This window comes from Cebus imitator, unplaced genomic scaffold (assembly GCF_001604975.1).
Source record: "Cebus imitator isolate Cc_AM_T3 unplaced genomic scaffold, Cebus_imitator-1.0 Scaffold270, whole genome shotgun sequence".
In the NCBI taxonomy this organism is placed as follows: domain Eukaryota; kingdom Metazoa; phylum Chordata; class Mammalia; order Primates; family Cebidae; genus Cebus; species Cebus imitator.
In genome coordinates, this window is record NW_016107585.1 from 1,735,155 (window position 1) to 1,757,725 (window position 22,571).

Below are 22,571 nucleotides of genomic sequence, written 5' to 3' on the forward strand. Positions count from 1 at the left end.
AGAAAGAAAGAAAGAGAAAGAAAGAAAGGGAAAGAAAGAAAGAAAGAGAGAGAGAGAGAAAGAGAGAGGAAGGAAGGAAGGAAGGAAGGAAGGAAGGAAGGAAAAAAGAGAAAGAAAGGGAGAAAAAAGAGAGGGAAGGAAGGGAGGGAGGGAGGAGAGGAAGAGGAAAGAGGAGAAGGAAGAGGAGGGGGAGGAGGAGAGAGAAGAGATCTTAAGTGATGTGATGCTTTAAAAAAAATTAAAGTCATTTTCTTTGGGTTAGAGCTACAGAGAAAACCCCAAACGTCTGTGGTTTCTTCTAATTCTTACTGCTTAAAGTATGAGTATGTCACTTACTCATGCTTCTGTTTACCATGTATTAAAATGGGTAGTGCTGTTTACTTAACTGCCTCATGGATGTGTTAAGGCATATTGAGTTGAATCTCATAAAATGTTTCTCAATCTCGTTAAAAGCTCAAAATTTGGGGCCTATTTGTGATGCTAGTGTGACATTCAGCATTTTGTTCATTCCATGCTTTGATAACTAAACTGGAAAACAAAGATTAAGTACCTCTGTTCTGGATCTGGACAGGCAGCACCCTTACAGATCTTTGTGTGGCTCTTACTGTTATAGATGCGGATTGATGCACAGTTTCAGAGGTCCAAGCACTTTTTCAAATATTTTTGATGACTATTGTAGTAAATACTACAGAGATGGCACTGTAGTATTGTAGTCATGAAACTAAAGTGGAAATAAGACTATTTTTGACAAAAGATGCCATTAAATTTCAGATTATAGAGACACATTTACAATACCCAAGGCTAATTTGTTAATTTTCGGGTTGAACTCTGTTTTTAGGACAGCGAGGGTGGTCTACTGGATTGTCATTAAAGGAAGGTCTGGAGTTCCTGCTCTTAATAAAATCACATTGAATTCCTTTTTAGAGGTAATGAAAACTTCTTTTTTTGAGAAGTTAGTGTTAAGGTCTTGGAATGTGAACACACCGTTTGTAGTGCTATCCATGTCTCTCCTGAGATTTTAACTTACTACTGGAAATAACCAATTCTAACAGTTTTTTTCTCTTCATTTTCAAAGTGATTTTCTTTGCTTTGATTAGACACTGTTTTTTGGGGGGATGGGGGTAACCATAGTTCATTTAAATGCAGCTTTTTCTGAACTTTAAAGACAGAATCTCATTTTTAATGGATGGAAGTAGCAAACTCATCTTCTTCATTCTTTCAGGAAATAGCTATTGCCAAAGTGAAGGTGTAGATAACACCTAGTCTTGTCATATAATGGGGATGTGGTTTGCAGAAGAATTTTCTTTATCAAATTGAAGTTTCAAGGGATGTCAGTGTTTATGCCATTTTTTCATTTCCAAAATCATTCCATTCCATTCTAGAAATTTAAAATACGTAACTCAAAGTCCTTAATAAAATTTGGATTTAATTTTATAAAATGTGTAAAAAAAATTCTCAGCACACTAGGACTAAAAGGAAACTTCCTCAACCTATCAAAAAGAATCTACTAAAATTATCTCGATAACATCAAAATAATGGAAAAAGACTGAATACTATCTAAGATCATAAGTAAAACATAGATGACCATGCTTACTGCTGCTATTCAATGTTATGTTGGAAGTCTTGGCCTGAGCAATCAGGCAAAGAAAAAACAAAAGTCATCAAGACTGGAAAGAAATAAAACTCTTTATTACAGGCAAAATGATCATATATGTAAAAATTTCAATGAAATTTACCAATAAAAACTATAAGTGAATTTAATGAGATTGCAGGATACAAGGTGAACACACAAAATTCTACTGTATTTATGTATATCAGCAATAAGTAATCTGAAATTGAAATTAAATAAATTTATAATTTAGAAATATGAAATACTTCAGGAAATCTCTTAAATGTCAGAGACCTTCTAAAGTATATTCTACAAAATATTGCTGAACAAAAATTTAAAGATCTAAATAAACACAGACATATACCTTGTTATTGGGCTAAAAGATTCAATATTATTAACATGTCAATTCTCCCCAAACTGAACTACAGACTCAATTCAATCCTAATCAAAATAAAAGCAGGATATTTTACAGAAACTGGCAAGATGGTTATAAAATTTGTATAGTAATGCAAAGAACTTAAGGTAGTCAAAACAACCCTGAAAAGAGAATTAAGTTGGAGAGCTAAGACTACACAATTCCAAGGACTTCAGTGGAAAACAACAAAATGTCTAGAAATAAACCAACACATTTGTGAACAACTGATATTTTAAGAAGATAAAAAGGCAATTCAATAAAGAAAATATAGTCTTTTCAACAAATGATGCATGAAATACTAAATTTTAAATATGCACAAAAAGAAAAATCAAATATTAACCATATTTTATACCATACTGTTAAAGTAGTAGTTGGGAACTGTTAAAGTAGCAGTTCCCAACCTTTTTGGCACCAGAAACCAGGTTTCATGAAAGACAATTTTTCCATGGATGGGGCTGGGCAGGGGTGGTGTAGAGTGGCAGAAGATGTGGTTTCAGGATGATTCAAGTGCATTGCAATTACTGTGCACTATATTTCTATTATTATTACTTTGTCACATGTAATGAAATAATTATACAACTCACCATAATGTAGAATCAATGGGAGCTCTGAGCTTGTTTTCCTGAAACTAAGACAGTTCCATCTCTGGGTGATGGGAGACAGCGATAGAACCTCAGGCATTAGATTCTCATAAGGAGCATGGAACCTAGCTCCCTCGCATGTGCAATTCACAATAGGGTTCATGCTCCTATGAGAATCTAATGCTGTTACTGATCTGACAGAAGGCAGAGCTCAGGCAGTAATGCAAGTGATGGGGCGCGGCTGTAAATATAGATGAAGCTTCACTTGCTACCCCACAACTCATCTCCTGCTGTGTGGCTCAATTCCTAACAGGCCATTAACCACTTAGGAACCTCTGTGTTAAAGTACGTGAATCCAGAATATATAAAGAACTCTTAAAACTTAAGTCATAAGAAAAAAATAACCCATACAAAACAAGCAAAAGATTTAAACACATACTTTACCAAGGAATATGTAGAGGTGAAAAATAAGAACATGGAAACATGTGAAACATGATTAGTTATCAGAGAAATGTAAATTAAAGCCACAATGACGCAACACCATATACCTATTAGAATGTCTAAAATTTAAAAGACTGACCACGCATATAGTTTTGCTAAGGATGTGGAATAACTGGAATACACATACACAGCTAGCAGGATTGTAATATGGCACAACCACTTTGGAAAATAATTTGGCAATATATTAAAAAGTTAAGCATAGAGAGGAGGCAGAGCAGGATGGCTGAGTAGGAGCCTCTAGTGATCATCACCCTGGCAGGAACAGCAAGCTGAACAACTATCCACACAAAAATGCACCATCAAAAAATCCAAAAATCAGGTGAGCAATATAACCGTACCCAGTTTTACCATCAAATTAAGGAAAGGCACTGAAGATAATAGGAAAATAGTCTTGAATCACCTACACCACCTTTCCCCTAACCCCCAGCAGCAGCCATGTGGCACAGAGAGAGAATCTGTGTGCTTGGGTGGAGAGGAGCACAGTGATTGTGGGACTTTGGGAACTCAGAGCTACCCTGTAGCAGCAAAAAGCAAAATGGAATAGAACTCAGCCAAGGCCACAGAGGGGGCATTCGGACCAGCCATAGTCAGAGGGCAATTGTCCACCCCAGAGGCTGGAATTAGAATTCTAGCAAGCCCTGTCAACATGGAGTCCTAAATAAACTTGAAGCAGTCCAGGCCACAAGAACTGTAATTCCTAGGCAAGCCTCAATGCTATGCTGGGCTCAGAGCCAGTGTACTTGAAATGCATGCAACCTGGTAAGACACAAGCCAGGACGCCCAAGGGAGTGCTTGGGTCACTCCTCCCCTAATCCCAGGCAGAAAAGGTGCAGCTCTGGGGGAGACTCCTTTCTGCTTGAGGAGGTCAGATGGGAAAGTAAAGAGGACTTTGTCTTGCAACTTGGACACCAGCTTGGCCACAACAGAATACGCCACCAGGCAGAATTCTAAGGCCCCCATTCCAGGCTGTAGCTAGAGGATGACATTTCTAGACACACCCTGAGCAAGAAGAGAAACGGCTGCCTTGAAGGGAAAAACCTAGTCCTGGCAAGATTAATCACCTGTTAACTAAAGAGCCCTTGGGCCCTGAATAACCAGCAGTGGTATCCAGGGAGTACTTGCTACTCGTCTTGGGTGAGACTCAGAGCCAAGCTGGCTTGCAGTGTAACCCAGCACATTCTGAGCTATGGTGGCTACTGGAAGAGACTCCTTTTCCCTGAGAAAAGGAGAAGACAAGGTGTAAAGAGGACTGTGTCTTGCAGCTTGGCTACCAACTCAGACACACTGGAGGAGAGCACCAAGCATACACCTGGGGTTCCCAATTCCAGGCGTTGGATCCTGGATGGCACTTCCGGACCTGCCTTGGGCCATAGGGGACCCAGCGTACCTGAAGAGAGCAGACCCAGACCTGGCAACATTCATCACAAGCTATTGAAATAACCCTCAAACCTTGAGTGAACATCAATGATAGCCAGGCAATAGTCACCATGGGTCTGCAGCAGTGAGAGACTCCTCAGCTTGAGAAAAGGGGAAAGAAGAACAAAAAGGATTTTGACTTGCAGCTTAGGTGCCAGCTCAGCCACAGTAGAACAGAGAACTAGTTTGATTACTAAGGTTCCTAGCTCCAGGCCCTGGCTCATGGATAGAATCTCTGGACCTGCCTAGGGCTGGGGAGAACTCGCTGCCCTGAGGAGAAGGACACAAGCCTGGCTAGACTCACCACCTGTGGATTGTACAGCCACTGGACTTTGAGTCAACATATGCAGCAGCCTGACAGTGATCATTGCAGGCCATGTACAAGACCCCGTGCTGTTCTGAGTACAGGTCTGTTCAAGCACAGTCCCCATGGTGTACTGAGTACAGGTCTGTTCAAGTAATGGTAGCCAGAGGGGTGCTTGCCACCCTTCCCACAGTTCCAGGCAGTTTAGCACAGAGTGAGACACTCTGTTTAGGGGAAAGAAAGGGAAGAGGACAGGAATCTCTGTGGGGTAATCCAAAAAATTCTCCTGCATCTTACCAAAGACCACCAGAGTAATACTTCTACAAGTCTATAAGAGACACAGCATTACTAGGCTTGGGGTGTTCCTTAATGCACATGCAGCTGCCATGACCAAAAACATAAATCACAATACCCAAGGTCCTATGATTATTTGGAAAGCCTTACCAAGAAGGATGAATACAAACAAGTCTAGACAGTAAGGACCACAATAATAATGCCCAGACACTGATGAACATTTCAATGCCCAGACACTGATGAACATACAGAAGAATCAAAACATTCCAGAAAAACATGGCCTCAACAAATGAACTAAACAAGGTACCACTGGCCAATCCTAGAAAGGTAGACATACATAACCTTTCAGACAGAATTCAAAATAGCTGTTGTGAGGAAGGTCAACAAAATCCAAGAAAACACAGGGAAGAAATTTAGAATCCTACCAGCTAAATTTTAAAAAGAGACTGCAACAACATAAAAGAATCCAGCAGAAAACCTAGAACTGAAAAATGAAACTGACATACTGAAAAATGCATCAGAGTCTCTAAACAGCAGAACTGATCAAGCAGAAGAAAAAACTACTGAGCTTGAAGACAAGCTACTTGAAAATACAGTCAGAGGAGACAAAAAAAAAAATTAAAAAAAAAAAAAAGCACACCTACAATACCTAGAAAATAGCCCCAAAAGGGCAAATCTAAGAGTTGGCCTTAAAGAGGAGGTAGAAAAAGAGACAGAGGTAGAAAGTTTATTCAGAGGGATAAAAGCAGAGAGCTTCCCAAACCTAGAGAAAGATACTAGTATTCAAGAACAAGAAGGTTACAGAACATCAAGCAGATTTAACCCATAGACTGCCTCAAGACATTTAATAATCAAACTCCCAAAGCAAAGGAAGAAAAGGATCCTAAAAGCAGCAAGAGAAAAGAAACAAATAACAGGTAAAGGAGCTCCAATACATCTGATGGAAACCTTACAAGCTGGGAGAGAGTGACACAACATATTTAAAGTGCTGAAGAAAAAACTTTTATCCTACATTAGTATATCCAGCATAAATATCCTACAAACATGAAGGAGAAATAAAGACTTTCCCAAACTAACAAAAGCTAAGGGACTTCATCAACACCAGACCTAGCCTCCAAAAAACAGCTAAAGGGAGTTCTTCAATCTGAAAGAAAAGGCTATTAATGAGCATAAGAAATCATCTGAAGGTTTAAAACACACTGGTAATAGTAAGTACACGGAAAAACACAGAATATTATAACATGCAACTGTGTTGTATAAACTATTCATATCTTGAGTATAAACATTAAAAGATGAGCCTATCAAAAATAATAACAACCTTCCAAGACATAGACAATATAATAAGATATCAATAGAAACAAAAAGTTAAAAAGTGAGTGGGGGGATGAAGTTAAGGCATAGAGTTTGTATTAGTTTTCTCTTTGCTTATTTCTTTGTTTACCCAATCAACGTTAAATTGCCATCAGTTTAAAATAGTGAGTTATATTACTTTCAAACCTCATGTTAACCTCAAATCAAAAAAACATACAAGAAACATACAAAAAATAGAAACAAGGAAATAAACTACCAAGGAAAATCACCTTTGCTAAAAGGAAGACAGGAAAGAAAAGAAGGAAGAAAATACACAAAATGGCCAGAATAAGTCTCTATTTATCAATAAAAACACTGAATGTAAACTAACCAAACTCTCCAACCAAAAGGCATAGAATGTCTGAATGGACATAAAAACAATACACAATGATCTTCTGCCTACAAGAATACACTTTACTTATAAAGACAGACTGAAAATAAAGGGATGAAAAAAGATATTCCATGCCAATAAAAAAATAAAAAAGAACAGGAATGCCTAGATGTATATCAGACAAAATTGATTTCAAAACAAAAATTATAACAAGAGACAAACAAGGTCATTATATAATGATAAAGGGGTCAATTCAGCAAAAAGATAAAGCAATTATAAATAAATACGTACCAACCAATGGAACATCCACATATATAAAACAAGTATTATGAGAGCTAAAGAGATAAATAGATTCCAGCAAAATAGCTGGAGACTTTAACACCTCAATTTCAGCATTGGACAGATCATCTAGACAGAAAATCAACCAAGAAAATTTGGAGTTATGTACACTATCCAGCAAATGTACCTAACAGATATTTACAGAACATTTTATCTAACAGCTACAGAACATACTTCTCCTCAGCACATGGATTACTCTCAAGGATACACCATATATTAAGCCACAAAACAAGTTGTAAAAACTTCAAAGACATTAGAATAATATCAAGTATCTTCTCTGACCACAATAAAATAAAACTAAAAATCAATAAGAAGAGAAATTTTGTAAAGTATACAAACCACGGAAATTAGATGATATGCTTCTGAATTATGAGTGGGTCAATGAAGAAATTAAGAAGAAAAATTAAAAATTTCATGAAAAAAATGAAAATGGAAACACAACATACCAAAAATCTATGGGATACAGCAAAAGCAGTATTAAGAGGAAAGTTTATAGCAATAAGTACCTATATCAAAAAAGCAGAAGAACTTAAGCTAGTGATATATCATTTTAAAAAAAAGAAAAACAAGAGCAAACAAACCCCAAATTAGTAGAAGAAATGATTAAAGCAGAAATAAATGAAGTTGAAACAAAAAAAAAGGCAAAAAAAAAATCAATGAAACAAATAGTTTTCTGAAAAGAAAGAAAATGAACAAACCCTTAGTTAGTCTAAGAGAAAAGGAGAGAAGAACGAGATAAATAAAATCAGAGATGAAAAAGGAGACACTACAACTGATACCACAGAAATTCAAAGGATCATCAAAGGCTACTATGAGAAACTATACGCCAAGAAATTGGAAAACCTAGATAAATTCCTAGACATATAAAATCTATTAAGATTGAACCATGAAAAAATACAAAACATGAACAGATCAGTATCAAGCAGTAAGATCAAAATCCTAATAAAAAGTCTCCTAGTAAAGAAAAGCCCAAGACTCAATGGTTTCAATGCTGAATTTACCAAACATGTAAAAAACTTATTCTAATCCTACTCAAATTTTTACAAAAACTAGAGAAAGAAGGAATACTTACATACCCATTCTTTGAGGTCACTATTACCCTCATGCCAAAACCATACAAAGACACATCAAAAAAAGAAAACTAAAGATCAATATCCCTGATAAACATCAATGCAGAAATCCTCAACAAAATAGTAGCAAATTGAATTCCACAACACATTAAAAAGATCATTCATCATGACCAAGTGAGATTTATCAGAGATGCAAGAATGGTTCAACATATGCAAATCAATCAATGTGATACATCATATCAACAGAATGAAGGACAAAAACCATATAATCATTTTAATTAATGCTGAAAAAGCATTTGATAAAATTCAACATCCCTTCATAATAAAAACCTTCCAAAATTTGGGTGTAGAAGGAAAATACCTCAATGTAATAAAAGCCATATATGACAGACCCACAGCTAGCATCATACTGAATGGGGAAAAACTGAAGGCCTTTCCTCTAACATCTGGAATAAGACAAGGATGCACACATTCACCACTGTCACTCAACATAGTTGTAGACGTCTTAGCTAGAACAATCAAACAAGAAAAGAAAATAAAGGGCACCTAAATTGTAATGGGAAATGTCAAATCATCCTTGTTTGCAGATGATATGATCTCATATTCGGAATAACCTAAAGAATGCACCAAAAAACTATAACTGATGAACAAATTCAGTAAAGCTGCATGACACAAAATCAACATATAAAAATCGGTAGCATTTCTACATGCCAACAGTGAAAAATCTGAAAAAGAAATCAAGAAAGTAATCCCATTTAAAACAGCCACAAACAAAATGAAATACTTAGGAATTAATGTAACCAAAAAACAAAGATACCTACAATGAAAACCATAAAACATTGGTGAAAGAAACTGAAAAGGACACAACAAAATAGAAAGATATTTCATGTTTATGGATTGGAAAAATCAATATTGTTAAAATGTCTGTAATACCCAAAGCAATCTACAGATTCAATGCAATCTGTATTAAAATAGCAATGAAATTCTCCAAAGAAATAAAGAAAACCATCCTAAAATTTATATCAAACCACAAACGACCCAGAATACCCAAAGTCACTCTGAACAAAAAGAACAAAACTGGAGGAATCACATAACCTCACTTTAATAATACTACCAAGCTATACTAACCAATACAGCATGGTACTGGCATACAAACAGACACACAGACCAATGGAACAGAATAGAGAACCCAAAAACAAATTCACACACCTACAGTGAACTCATTTTTACAGAGGTATCATGAACATGTACTGGAGAAAGGTCAGTCCTGGGAAAACTGGATATCCATATGCAGAAGAATGAAACTAAACCCCTATCTCCCACCATATGCAAAAACCAAATCAAAATGGATGAAAGACTTAAATCTAAGACCTCAAACTATGAAGCTACTACAAGAAAACTTTGGAGAAACTCTCCAGGACATTGTTCAGGGCAAGGATTTCTTGAGTAATACCCTACAACACAGGCAGCCAAAGCAAACATAGACAAATGGTATGACATCAAGTTAAAAAGCTCCTTCACAGCAAAGGAAACAATCCACAAAGTAAATAGACATGCCAGAGATTGGGAAAATATCTGCATCCCAAAGAAAATATCTGCAAACTATCCATGTGACAAGGGATTAATAACCAGAATATATAAGGAACTCAAAAATCTCAATATGAAAAAATTTAATAATCTGATTTAAAAAACAGGCAGAAGACTTAGACATTTCTCAAAGGAAGACATACAAATGGCAAACAGGTATTTGAAAAGTTGTTCAATATCACTGATCATCAGAGAGATATAAATCAAAACCACAGCGAAATATTATCTCGCCTCAGTTAAAATGGCTTCTATCGAAAAGACAGACAATAACAAATGCTGGTAAGAATACGAAGAAAAGGAAAGCCTCATACACTGCCTATGAAAGTGTAAATTAGTATAACCACTATGGAGAACGGTTTGGAGGTTCCTCAAAAAACTAAAAATACAGCTATCATATAATCCAGTAATCCCACTGCTAGGTATACAACCAAAAGAAAGGAAATTAGTATATCAAGATTATCTGCACTCTCATGTTTATTGCAGCACTACTCACAATAGCCAAAATTTTAAAACAACCTAAGTGTCCATCAACTCAGGAATGGATAAAGAAAATGTGCTACATATATACAATAAAGTACTATTTAATCAAACAAAAGAATGAGACCCTGTAATTTATAATAACAGGGCTGAAACTAGAGGTCATTATATTAAGTGAAATAAGCCAGGCACAGAAAGACAAACTTCACATGTTCTTACTTATTTGTGGGAGCCAAAAATTAAAACAATTGGAATCATGGAGAGAGTACAATGATGCTTCCTAGAGGCTGAGAATGGTAGTGGGGTATGGTGGGGGAACTTAGGATGGTTAGTGGGTATAAAAATACAGATGGAATGAAAAAGATGTAGTATTTGATAGCACAAGAGGATCACTACAGTAAATAATTTATTATATATTCAAAAATAACAAAAAGTATAATTAAATTGCTTGTGACAATTCAAACCTGAGGTGATGGATATCTCACTCACTCTCATGTGATTATTATGCATTATATACAATATCAAAATGTCTCATGTACGCCATTAATATATAGACCTATGTGCCCCCAAAATAAAAATATTTAATTTTAAAAAGTGAAGCATAAATGTACCACAGCTTTACACATTCTACTGTCAAAAGAAAGAATATGTCCACACAAAGACTAATACATGAATTTTCACAGAAGCTTACTTTGTAATAGTCAAAAATTGCTAACAAACCAAATATCCCTCGGTAGGTGAATGAAAAGTCAAATTGTTTCATATAAACTAATAGTATTTAATACAATACTATTCAGCAACAAAGAGAAGTGATACTTGCAGTAACATGAATGTCAGAACACTTATGCAGAGTGAAAGAAGCCAGACAGAAAGTACATATCCTATAAGTGATTTCTTTTATAGAAAGCTCTAGGAATGCAAACTAGTCTGCAGTGACAATAAGTGGGTGCTTGAGGCAGGGAGAGTTGATTTGAGGTAGGGGTGATTACAAAGGAACATGAGAAAATCTTTGGTGATGGATGATAAGTTCACTATCTTAACTGTGGTGATGGTTTCACAGGTAAATCAAAACATATAAAATTGCATGTTTTTAAACATGTGCAGCTTATTGAATATTAATTAAACCTCAATAAAATGATTTTTCAAATAGGATAAATATTGACTACACGCACTAACAAAAGAAGACATACATGTGGCCAAAAGGCAAAGAATCAATACTCAATATTATTATAATCATCAGAAACATGGAACTTATAGTAGGATACATCTACAAATTCATCAAAACGACTAAACTTAAAAAGAACAATACTAACTGCTGGTAAGTATATGGAACAACCTGATTCCTGTCAATGTACAGTGGTACTAACTAGGCCTTTAGAAAACTATTTTGCAGTTTCTTAAAAATTTAACCTACATTGGTCAGGTAGATCACTTGAAGCCAAGAGGTTGAGACCAGCATGGGCAACATGGAGAAATCCCGTCTCTACTAAAAATACAAAAATTAGCCAACTGTGGTGGCACATGCCTGTAATCCCAGTTACTCAGGAGGCTGAGGCAGGAGAACTACTTGAACCCAGGAGGCAGGGTTGCAGTGAGCCATGATCACACCACTGCACTCCAGCTTGGGAAACAGAGTGAGACTCCATCTCGAAAAACAAAAGTTAACCTAAACCTACAAAACAAGTCGGCCATCCAGATAACAGAAACATGTCTACTTGAAGAACCACATATGAATGCTCATAACAGCTTTACCAGTAATAGTCAAAAATAGGAAACAATAATAGTCAAAAACAGGAAACAACTCAACTGTTCATTAGCAGGTCAGTGAAAAAATAAATGTAATACATTTACAGAATAGAATATTACTCATCATTCAAAAGAACTGCTGATATATGCAATGTCATAAATGAATCACAAAATCATAATGCTGAGTGAAAAAAGCCAAACATGAATAAAAAACACACAAAGCTAATTTATAGTGACAGAAAGCACATTAGTGGTTGCCTAAGGCTGGGGTTTAGGGCAAGGTGGACTTACAGAGGGAGCAAGAGAAAAAGTTTGTGAAGGAAGGGGCCGAAATGCCTGATCAGAAGCAGCTGTGCTCCTTAGCACTCTCAAAGAGGAATGAAAGGGACTAGTGGATATAGCACCTTCAACTGAAATATCCAGGTAGTCTCATTGGGACTGATCAGAAAAACAACTCAACCCATGAAAAATGAAAAAAAGCAGAAGGGGTGATGGCCAACCTGGGAGTGACACAGAGCCAAGGGAACACCTACCCAAAGCCAAGGGAAGTGGCGCATTCAGGCAGGCAATAGGTCAGTACTGCCCTAGGACAAAGTGTCCGGAGAAAGAGGCAGGCTGCTATCTTTGTTGTTGGCAGCCTTCACAGCCTTCACTGGTGATAGCTCCAGGTAGAGGAAGAACTGAGGCAACTAGGGTCTGAAACAGAACCCCTGTAGACCACAGAAACCCTACAGAAGAGTGGCAAGACTGTTAAAAGAAAAACAAACAGAAAACAACAACAAAGAAAAAACACAAAACTCCATCAAAAGGTCAGCAACCTCAAAAATCGAAGGTAGATAAGCCCACAAAGATAAGGAAGAATCAATGCAAAACACTGAAAACTCAAAAAGCCAGATTGCCCCTTTTCTCCAAATGTCCACAACACTTCTCCAGCAAGACTCAGAACTGAGCTGAGGTTAAGATGGCTGACATAATAGAAGTAGGCTTCAAAATGTGGATAATAGCAAACTTTGCTGAGCTAAAGGAGCATGCTGTAATGAATGCAAAGAAGTTAAGAATCAGTATAAAACAATACAGGAGCTGACAGCCAGTTAGAGAGGAACATAACTGACCTGTTAGAACTGGAAAACATAGTATAACCTCACAATGCAATCACAGTATTAACAGCAGAATGGACCAAGTAGCGGAAAGAACCTAGGAGCAAATCTCAGAGCTGGAAGACTGGCTTTCTGAATTAAGACAGGCATACAAGAATAGAGAAAAAAGAATGAAAAGGAATGAACAATCCTCTCAGATATACAGGATTACGTAGAATCTATTAATGACTGGGGTACTTGAAAGTGAGGGAAAGGATGGAACAAGCTGGAAAACATACTTCAGGATATTATCCAGGAGACATTCCCCAATCTAGCAAGACAGGCCAACATTCAACTTCAGGAAATGCAGAGAACCCCATCGAACTTCTCCATGAGAAGATCATCTGCAAGACATATAAGTTTCAGATTATCCAAGGTCAAAATGAATTTAAAAATGTTAAGGGTAGCCAGAGAGAAAGGCCAGGTCACCTACAAAGGGAAGACCATGAGACTATCAGCAGATCTCTCAGTGGAAAATCTACAAGCCAGAAAAGATTGGGGGGACAATGTTCAACATTCTTAAAGAAAAGAATTGCCAACCCAGAATTTCATATCCGACCAAACTAAACTTCGTAAGTGAAGAAGATACAAAATCTCCTTCAGACAAGCAATTCCTGAAAGAACTCATTACCTCCAGACCTGCCTTATAAGGGCGCATGAAGAAAGCACTAAATATGGAAAGGAAAAACTATTACCAGCAACAACAAAACATACTGAAGTAACCATACAAGCAAGTCTGCAAAATAACCACCTAGCATAATGATAACAGGATCAAATCTACACATAACAATGCTATCCTTTATTGTAAATGGTGTAAACGCCTGAAAAAAGACACACAATGGCAAGCTGGATAAAGAATCAAGACCCATTGGTTTGCTGTCTTTAAGAGACCAATTTCATGTGCAAAGACACACATAGGCTCAAAATAAAAAGATGGAGGAAAATTTACCAAGCAATGAAAACCAGCAAAAAGTAGGAGTCGCAATCCTAGCATCCAACCAAACAGACTTTAAACCAACAAAGATCATAAAAGACAAAGAAGAGAACATACAATACTCTTACATTTCAAAGACATTCTAGATTACATAATGGTAAAGGGTTCAATTCAACAAGAAGACCTAATATCCTACATAAATATGCACCCAATGCAGGAGCACCCAGATCCATAAAAGCAAGTTGTCAAAGAGCTTCAAAGAGATTTAGACTCCAAATAATAGTAATGGGAGACTTTAACAACCCACTGACAATATCAGACAGATCACTGAGATAGAAAATTAACTAAGATATTCAGGACATTAACTTAGCTCTGGAACAAGTGGACCTGATAGGTATCCATAGAACTCTCCACCCCAAAACAACAGAATATACATTCTTCTCATCACCACACAGCATTTACTCTAAAATTAATCCCATATTCAAAAGTAAAACATTCCTCAGCAAATGCAAAAGAACTGAAATCATAATAGTTTCTCAGACCACAGCACAATCAAATTAAAATTTAAGATTAAGAAATTCACTAAAAACCACACAACTAAATGGAAATTAAACCACCTGCTTCTAAATGAAGTACTCTTGAGTATATAATGAAATGTACTCTTGAGTACATAATAAAATTAAGGCAGAAATCTAGAAGGTCTTTGAAACTAATGACACCAAAGATGCAATATACCAGAATCTCTGGGTCACAACTAAAGCAGTGTTAAGAGAGAAATTTATAGCACTAAATGCCCACATCAAAAAGCCAGAAACATCTCAAATTAATAGCTAAAAGAACCAGAGGAGAGGGAGAAAACAAACTCCAAAGCCAGCAGAACACAAGATATAACCAAGATCAGAATGGACCTGAAGGAGATAAAGACATAAAAAAAGCCCTTCAAAAAAATTTAAAAATACCAGGAGCTGGTTTTTTGAAAAAATTAATAAAATAGATAAACTTCTAGCTAGACTAAAAAAGAAGAAAAGGGAGAAGATTCAAAAAACACAAACAGAAATGATAAGCTGGGTATCACCAATGATCCCACAGAAATACAAACAACCATCAGAAAATACTATAAACACCTTTATGCACACAAATGAGAAAATCTGGAAGAAATGGATAAATGCCTGAACACATGTACCATCCTAAGATGGAACCAGTAAGAGTTTGCATCTCTGAATAGACCAGTAATGAGTTCTAAAACTGTGGCATTAATAAAAAGCCTACCACCCCAAAAAAGCCCAGGATCAGATGGATACACTGCTGAATTCTACCACAGATAGAAAGAAAAGCTAGTATAATTCCTACTGAAACTATTCTAAAATATTGAAAAGAAGGAACTCCTCCCTAACTCATTCTATGAGGCCAGCATAATCCTGTTACTGAAACCTGGCAGAGATACAACCAAAAAAAGAAAACTTCAAGCCAATATCCTTGATGAACACTGAGGCAAAAATGTTCAACAACATGCTGGCAAACCGAATCCAGCAGCACATCAAAAAGCTTACCCACCATGATCTAGTAGGCTTCATCCCAGGAATGCATGGCTGGTTCAACATATGCAAATCAGTAAATGAGATTCATCACATACACAAAACTAAAGACAAAAGTCACATGATTATCTCAGTAGAGGCGGAGAAGGCCTTTAATAAAATTCAACATCACTTCATGTTGAAAAGTCTCAGTAAACTAAGTATTGAAGGAACATACTTCAAAATAATAAAAGCCATATATGACAAACCCATTCCCAATATCATACTGAATGGGCAAAAGCTGGAAGCACTTCCTTTGAAAACTGGCACAAGGCAATGAAGCCCTCTCTCACCACTCCTATTCAACATAGTATTGGAACTTCTGGCCAGGACAATCTGACAAGAGAAAGAAATAAAGGACATTCAAATATATAGAGAGGAACTCAAACTATCTTTGCTTGCAGATTACATAATCCTGTATCTAGAAAACCCCATAGTCTCAGCCCAAAAGCTTCTTAAGCTGATAAGCAACTTCAGTAAAGTCTCAGAATATGAAATCAATGTGCAAAAATCACTAGCATTCCTATACACCAATAACAGGCAAGCCAAGAGCCAAATTATGAATGAACTCCCATTCACAAATGTCACAAAAAGAATAAAAGACCTAGGAATACAGCTAACAAGGGAAGTGAAGGACCTCTTCAAGGAGAACTAAAAACCACTGCTCAAAGAAATCAGACATGACACAAACAAATGGAAAAATATTTGATGCTCGTGGATAAAATCAATATTGTTAAAATGACCATACTACCCAAAGCAATTTATAGATTCCATACTATTGTCATCAAACTACCATTGACATTCATCACAGAATTAGAAAAAACTAATTCATATGGNAAAAAAAAAAAAGCTGGAATAGCCAAGGTAATCCTAAGCAAAAAGAACAAAGCTGAAGGCATCATGCTATCTGACTTCAAACTATACTACAAGGCTAAAGTAACAAAAACAGCACGGTACTGGTACAAAAACAGACACATAGACCAATGGAAGATAATAGAGAACCCAGGAACAAGACCACACACCTACCACCATCTGATCTTTGACAAACCTGACAAAAACAAGCAATGGGGAAAGGCTTCTCTATTTAATAAATGGTGCTGGGAGAACTGGCTAGCCATATGTAGAAAAATGAAATGGGACCCCTTTCTTACACTATATACAAAAATCATCCCAAGGTGGATTAATGACTTAAATGTAAAACCCCAAACTATAAAAACTGTAGAAGAAAACCTAGGTAATACCATTCAGGACACAGGCATGGGCAAAGATTCCATGACAAAGACACCAAAAGCAACTGCAACAAAAGCTAAAATTGATATATAGGATCTGATAAAACTAAACAGCTTCTCTACAGCAATAGAAACTATCATCAGAGTAAATGGACAACCTACAGAATGGGAGAAAATTTTTGCCATCTACCCATCTGACAAGGGTCTAACATCCAGCATCTACAAGGACCTTAAACAAATTTAAGACAAAAACAAATGACCCCATTAAAAAGTGGGCAAAGAACATGAACAGACACCTCTCAAAAGAAGACATGTATATGATCAACAAACGTGAAATAAACCTCAACATCACAGATCAATAGAGAAATGCATATCAAAGCCACATAGAGATACCATCTCACACCAATCAAAATGGCTTACTAAAAGGAAAAAAAAAAAAAAAAAAAAAAAAAACCACCAGAAGCTGGTGGGGTTGTGTATAAAAAAGAATACTTTCACAGTGTCAGTGGGAATGTAAATTAGTACAACCACTGTAGAAGACAGCGTGACAATTCCTTGAAGACCTAGAACCGGAAATACCATTTGACCCAGCCATCAAATTATTAGGCATATACCCAAAGGAATATAAATCATTTTATTATAAAAATACATGCACGTGTGTATTCATTACAGCACTATTCACAATAGTAAAGACATGAAATCAAACTAAAAGCCCATCAACGATAGACAGGATAAAGAAAATGTGGTTGATATATACTGTGGAATACTATGCAGCCATAAAAAGGAACAAGGTTATGTCCTTTGCAGGGACACAGATGGAGCTGGAAGCCATTACCCTCAGGAAATTAACACAGGAAAAGAGAATCAAATATGGCATGTTCTCACGTATAAGTGGCAGGTGAATGATGAGAACACACAGACACATGGTGGGAAACAGCTCACACTGGGGCCTGCTAGAGGGCAGAGGGTGGGAGGAGAAAGAGCATCAGGAATAACATTTAACGGATGCTCAGCTTACTACCTAGGTGATGAGATGATTTGTGCATCTAATCACCATAGCACACATTTAATTAACTATGTAATAAACCTGCACATTCTGCACAAGTACCCCTGAACTTAAAATAAAAGTTGGAAATTAAAAAAAAAAAAAGAAGAATGAAAATGTCTGTGAATGATAGAAACCTCATTCATATCTTATGTGATGGTAATTTTAAGAGTATACACTTCCATCAAAATTCACTAAATCGTATATTTAAAATGGGTATATTTTATTATATATGAATTACACATTAAAAATGTTTTTATGGGGTTAAAATTAGCATGACAGGCTTAAATTCAAGGGGAAATCACTGAATTGTGGCTTTAAGATATAGACGTTCAAGATACTTTTTTAAGAGACAGATTGAGAGATTTATCTAAAGGAGTCGATACCACTGTAGCCTTTTCATTGCTCATAAACTACTAAATCCTTTATTGCACATGACAGAGCATGTTTAACATTAGTTTACATAACTGACTTGCTTATTTCTCTGAGTTTTCACTTAACCCTGTTGACTTTTGTTTAGTCCACTAGCATTTTCAGCTCTGCAATATTTTAGAAAAAAAATAGTTTACACTTGCTGTTTCTCAATAAGGCACTAGGGCACTTTTTAACAAATTATAAAAATTTTTTTTATTTTTATTTTGAGACAGTCTTGCTTTGTCGCCCAGGCTGGAATGCAGTGGCATAATCTCAGCTCAATGAAGCTTCTGTCTCCTGGGTTTAAGCAATTCTCATCCCTTAGCCCCCCGATCAGCTGGAACTACAGATGCACACCACCACATCCAACTATTTTTTTGTATTTTTAGTAGAGCTGGGGTTTCACCATGTTGGCCAGGCTGGTCTCGAATCCTGGTCTCAAGTGATCTGCCTACCTTTGGCCTCCCAAGTGCTGGTATTACAGGTGTGAGCTACCGTGCCCAGCCACTGTTAGCATTTTCAATGGCAGAATTCCTTTGCTGTAATAAATAGGGTGTCCTATGCCATGGATAGTACCAAACCCTATATATTACTATGTTTCTTCCTATGCATACATATATAGATGCCCAATGATAAAGTTTAGTTTATAAATTAGGTAGCATGAGAGATTAACGACAATAACTAATAAGAAAATACAATGATCATAATAATATGCTGTAATAAAAGTAATATAAATGTGATCTTTCTCTCTCTCAAAATATTTTATTGTATTGTATTCACCTTTCTTGTGATCTGTCGATCTGATAACTAGGATTGCTACTAACAGAGTGTGAATACATTCACAGAGAATGAAAGTAAGACAGTGAAGACTTTCATCACAATTCTCAGAATAGCATGCCATTTAAAACTTATAATTTGTTTATTACTGAAATTTTCACTTAATATTTTCAGACCATTCTTGACCATGGGTAACTGAAATCTTGGAAAGTAAAATCACAGATGAGAAGAAGACTACTATACTAAATCTGGGGAAAGAGAGAACAGGAAGGGAAAATTACAGGTAAATCAGCTGGGAAGAAAGATTATTAAAAATCATTCAATAAGCAAATAAACCAAATTCAGCAATATATTCAAAAAGATCATACATATGAATAAGCCATGTTTATCTCAGTAATGTGAGGACAGATTAATAATCTACTAATATTGTTTACCCCAGTCCTGGGTTTAAAAACTATAAAAATTTCAATTCATATAAGAAACTTTTTTATAAATATGAAATATGTAAATGATTTATTAAAAAATCCTTCCCCAACTAAGAATTGAAGAAAATTTTATGAAGTAGGAGAGGCTATCTTACCAAAAACCAAGAACAAAATTATACTCAATGGTAAAATATTAGCTGAATTCCTATTAAAATCCCAAACATGAAAAAGATACCAGCAATAAAAAATAATAACTGTAATAGGTAGACAGGCAACAATTCAACAAAATATATTCAATATATTTATAGAAAAAAGTTGTTTCTTATCAAGATAGTTTAAAAGTCATAAATAAATGAAGACCTACAGTACGCCTATGGATGGTAAAGACAAATATCTTACAGAAATCAATTCCCACAAAACAGATCTATTGATATGATGCAATTTAAATCAAAGTAACAAAAAGTGTTTTTTTGGTGTGTAACTTGGCAAGCCAATTCAAGCTTTCAACGTGTTAGAAAAAAAAGCACAAGCACTAAACATTCAAATTTTAAAACCTCTATTCATCTAAAAATTTCTATTATTATTTCTTTTATTGTTAAGAAAATAAATAGGCAAGCTACAAACTGGAAGAAAATATTCACAGCACATACCTAACCAAGGAATTAAACCCAGAATATATAAGAAATTCCAGTAGCTCCATAATGAAAAGGTGAACCATTTTTTTAAGTGGACAAAAGGCTTGAACAATTATTTTACAAGGGAAAATACACAAATGGCCAATAAGCACATTGAAAATTACTCAACATCATTAGTTGTCAGAAAAATGCAAACTAAACATCAAAAATAAATACCATGTCAAATCCATAGCTAGAGTTCAAAGGATTGACAACACCAAATGTTGGTGAAGATGTACAACAACTGAAGCTTTTTGCTGGAACATGCATTGCTTATGGGAATATAAACTACAACAATGGTAGAAAACCATTTGGCAATTAAACATACATTTACTATAAAACCCACCATTCCACTGCTAGATATTTACTCAAAAATAATGAAAACATACGTCCTCCCAGAGACATGTACATAAGTGTTCAAATCTGCTTTATTCTCAGTAACCAAAAACTCACTGTTAGGTGTTCATACAAAAAATATGAAACATATCTTCCCTCAAAGACTTGTATAAAAAAAGTCCATGGTAGCATTTGTCATAATAGCCTCAAAGTCAAGATAATTCAAATATCCTTTGTCAAAGCTGATCATAAGATTCAGCTTATTCTTGTCATACATAACTGAAAAAGTGTCAAGAAGCCAGGCTGATAATGCACTTGGCACATAATGTTGTTCTAAGAATGTAATTCTTGGTAAGCCTGAGTGCTAAAAATGCCTCCTGTAACCTAAAACCAGTTTTATCTAATGGCTTCTGAAACATGCTGCAATTCTAAGACTAGTTTTACCCACTACCATTATTCACCAATTAGAGACTGCCAGATCCCCATAACTTTACTACTGCCAATGAACTTTCTGGAGAAACAGTACATAACATCTCTCCTTTTTATAAAACCCCCAACCTCCTCTTTTTTCTTTGGACATATGCAAGACCACCCAGTCTGCAAGGATAGCAATTCTGGTTTCCCAAATACAACATTAAATTTAGAAATTCATCTCTACATATTTTATTTGGCTTTTCCCACCTCAATAGGAGAATAAATGTGGTTCATTCATTCAATAGAATACTACTCATCAATAAAAGGAATAAACTACCAATACATGCAACAGCATGCAACATAGGTAAATCTCACAAACATTATGCTGAGCAAAAAAAGCCAGATGCAAAACCTTACATACTCTATGATTCCATTTATATGAACTTCCAGAACTAATCTATTGTAAACGAAATCAGAGCAGTGGTTGCTTCTGGATGGGAGGGGCCAGGACTGACCGCAAAGAAACGCACAAGCAAAAAAATGTTTTTTTTAATTTTACTCTAGGTTCTGGGGTATATATGCAGATCTTGCAGGATTGTTACATAGGTATACACAGGCCATGGTGGTTTGCTGCCTCCATCCCCCACGTCACCTACATTAGGTATTTCTCATGTTATCCCTCCCCTAGCCCCTCACTCCCCAACAGACCCCAATGTACGATGATCCCCTTCCTGTGTTCATGTATTCTCATTGCTCAACACCCACTTATTAGTTCAACCATTGTGGAAGACAGTGTGGTGATTCCTCAAGGATCTAGAAATAGAAATACCATTTGACCCATCAATTCCATTACTGGGTATATACCCAAAGGATTATAAATCATTCTTTTATAAAGACACACACACATGTATGTTCGTTATGGCACTGTTTACAATAGCAAAAACTTGGAACCAACCCAAATGCCCATCAATGATAGACTGGATAAAGAAAACGTAGCACATATACACCATGGAATACTATGCAGCCATAAAAAAGGATGAGTTCATGTCCTTTGCAGGGACATAGATGAATCTGGAAGCCATCATTCTCAGCAAACTGACACAAGAACAGAAAACCAAACACCACACGTTCTCACTCACAAGCAAACTTTTAGAAGAGATGAAGTGAGGGTTACACAAGTGAATGTTAAAACGGACTGAAGTCTATATATAAGATCTGTGTATTTCACTACAAGTAAATTACACCTCAATAAAGATCTATCTTTATTTTAAAAATCACATAATAGCAATAATCTGGATCTTATCTCTAAATTATATTATCAAAAATAACAAATGAGAAGGGTAAACAAACTCTATTACTATAATTAATTATATCAACAAATTTCACAATATTGAATTACCTTTCTATTCCTGTAATACATCACAGATAAGTATTTTCTTTTTCTTTATTCTTTTATTTTTTTTTTTTTTAGATAGAGTCTTGCTCTGTCACCCAGGCTGGAGTACAATGGCATCATCCCAACTCACTGCAACCTTCGCCTCCCAGGTTCAAGCAATTCTCCTGCGTCAGCCTCCTGGGTAGCTGGGATTACAG

General features: G+C 36.0%; 1 protein-coding gene across 1 annotated transcript in view; it reads right to left on the bottom strand.

Annotated features, from left to right (window-relative positions):
- The window catches only part of RSRC1 (arginine and serine rich coiled-coil 1), a 389,405-nt gene that overhangs the window by 258,823 nt on the left and 108,011 nt on the right, over positions 1-22,571 (bottom strand). The window lies entirely within an intron of this gene.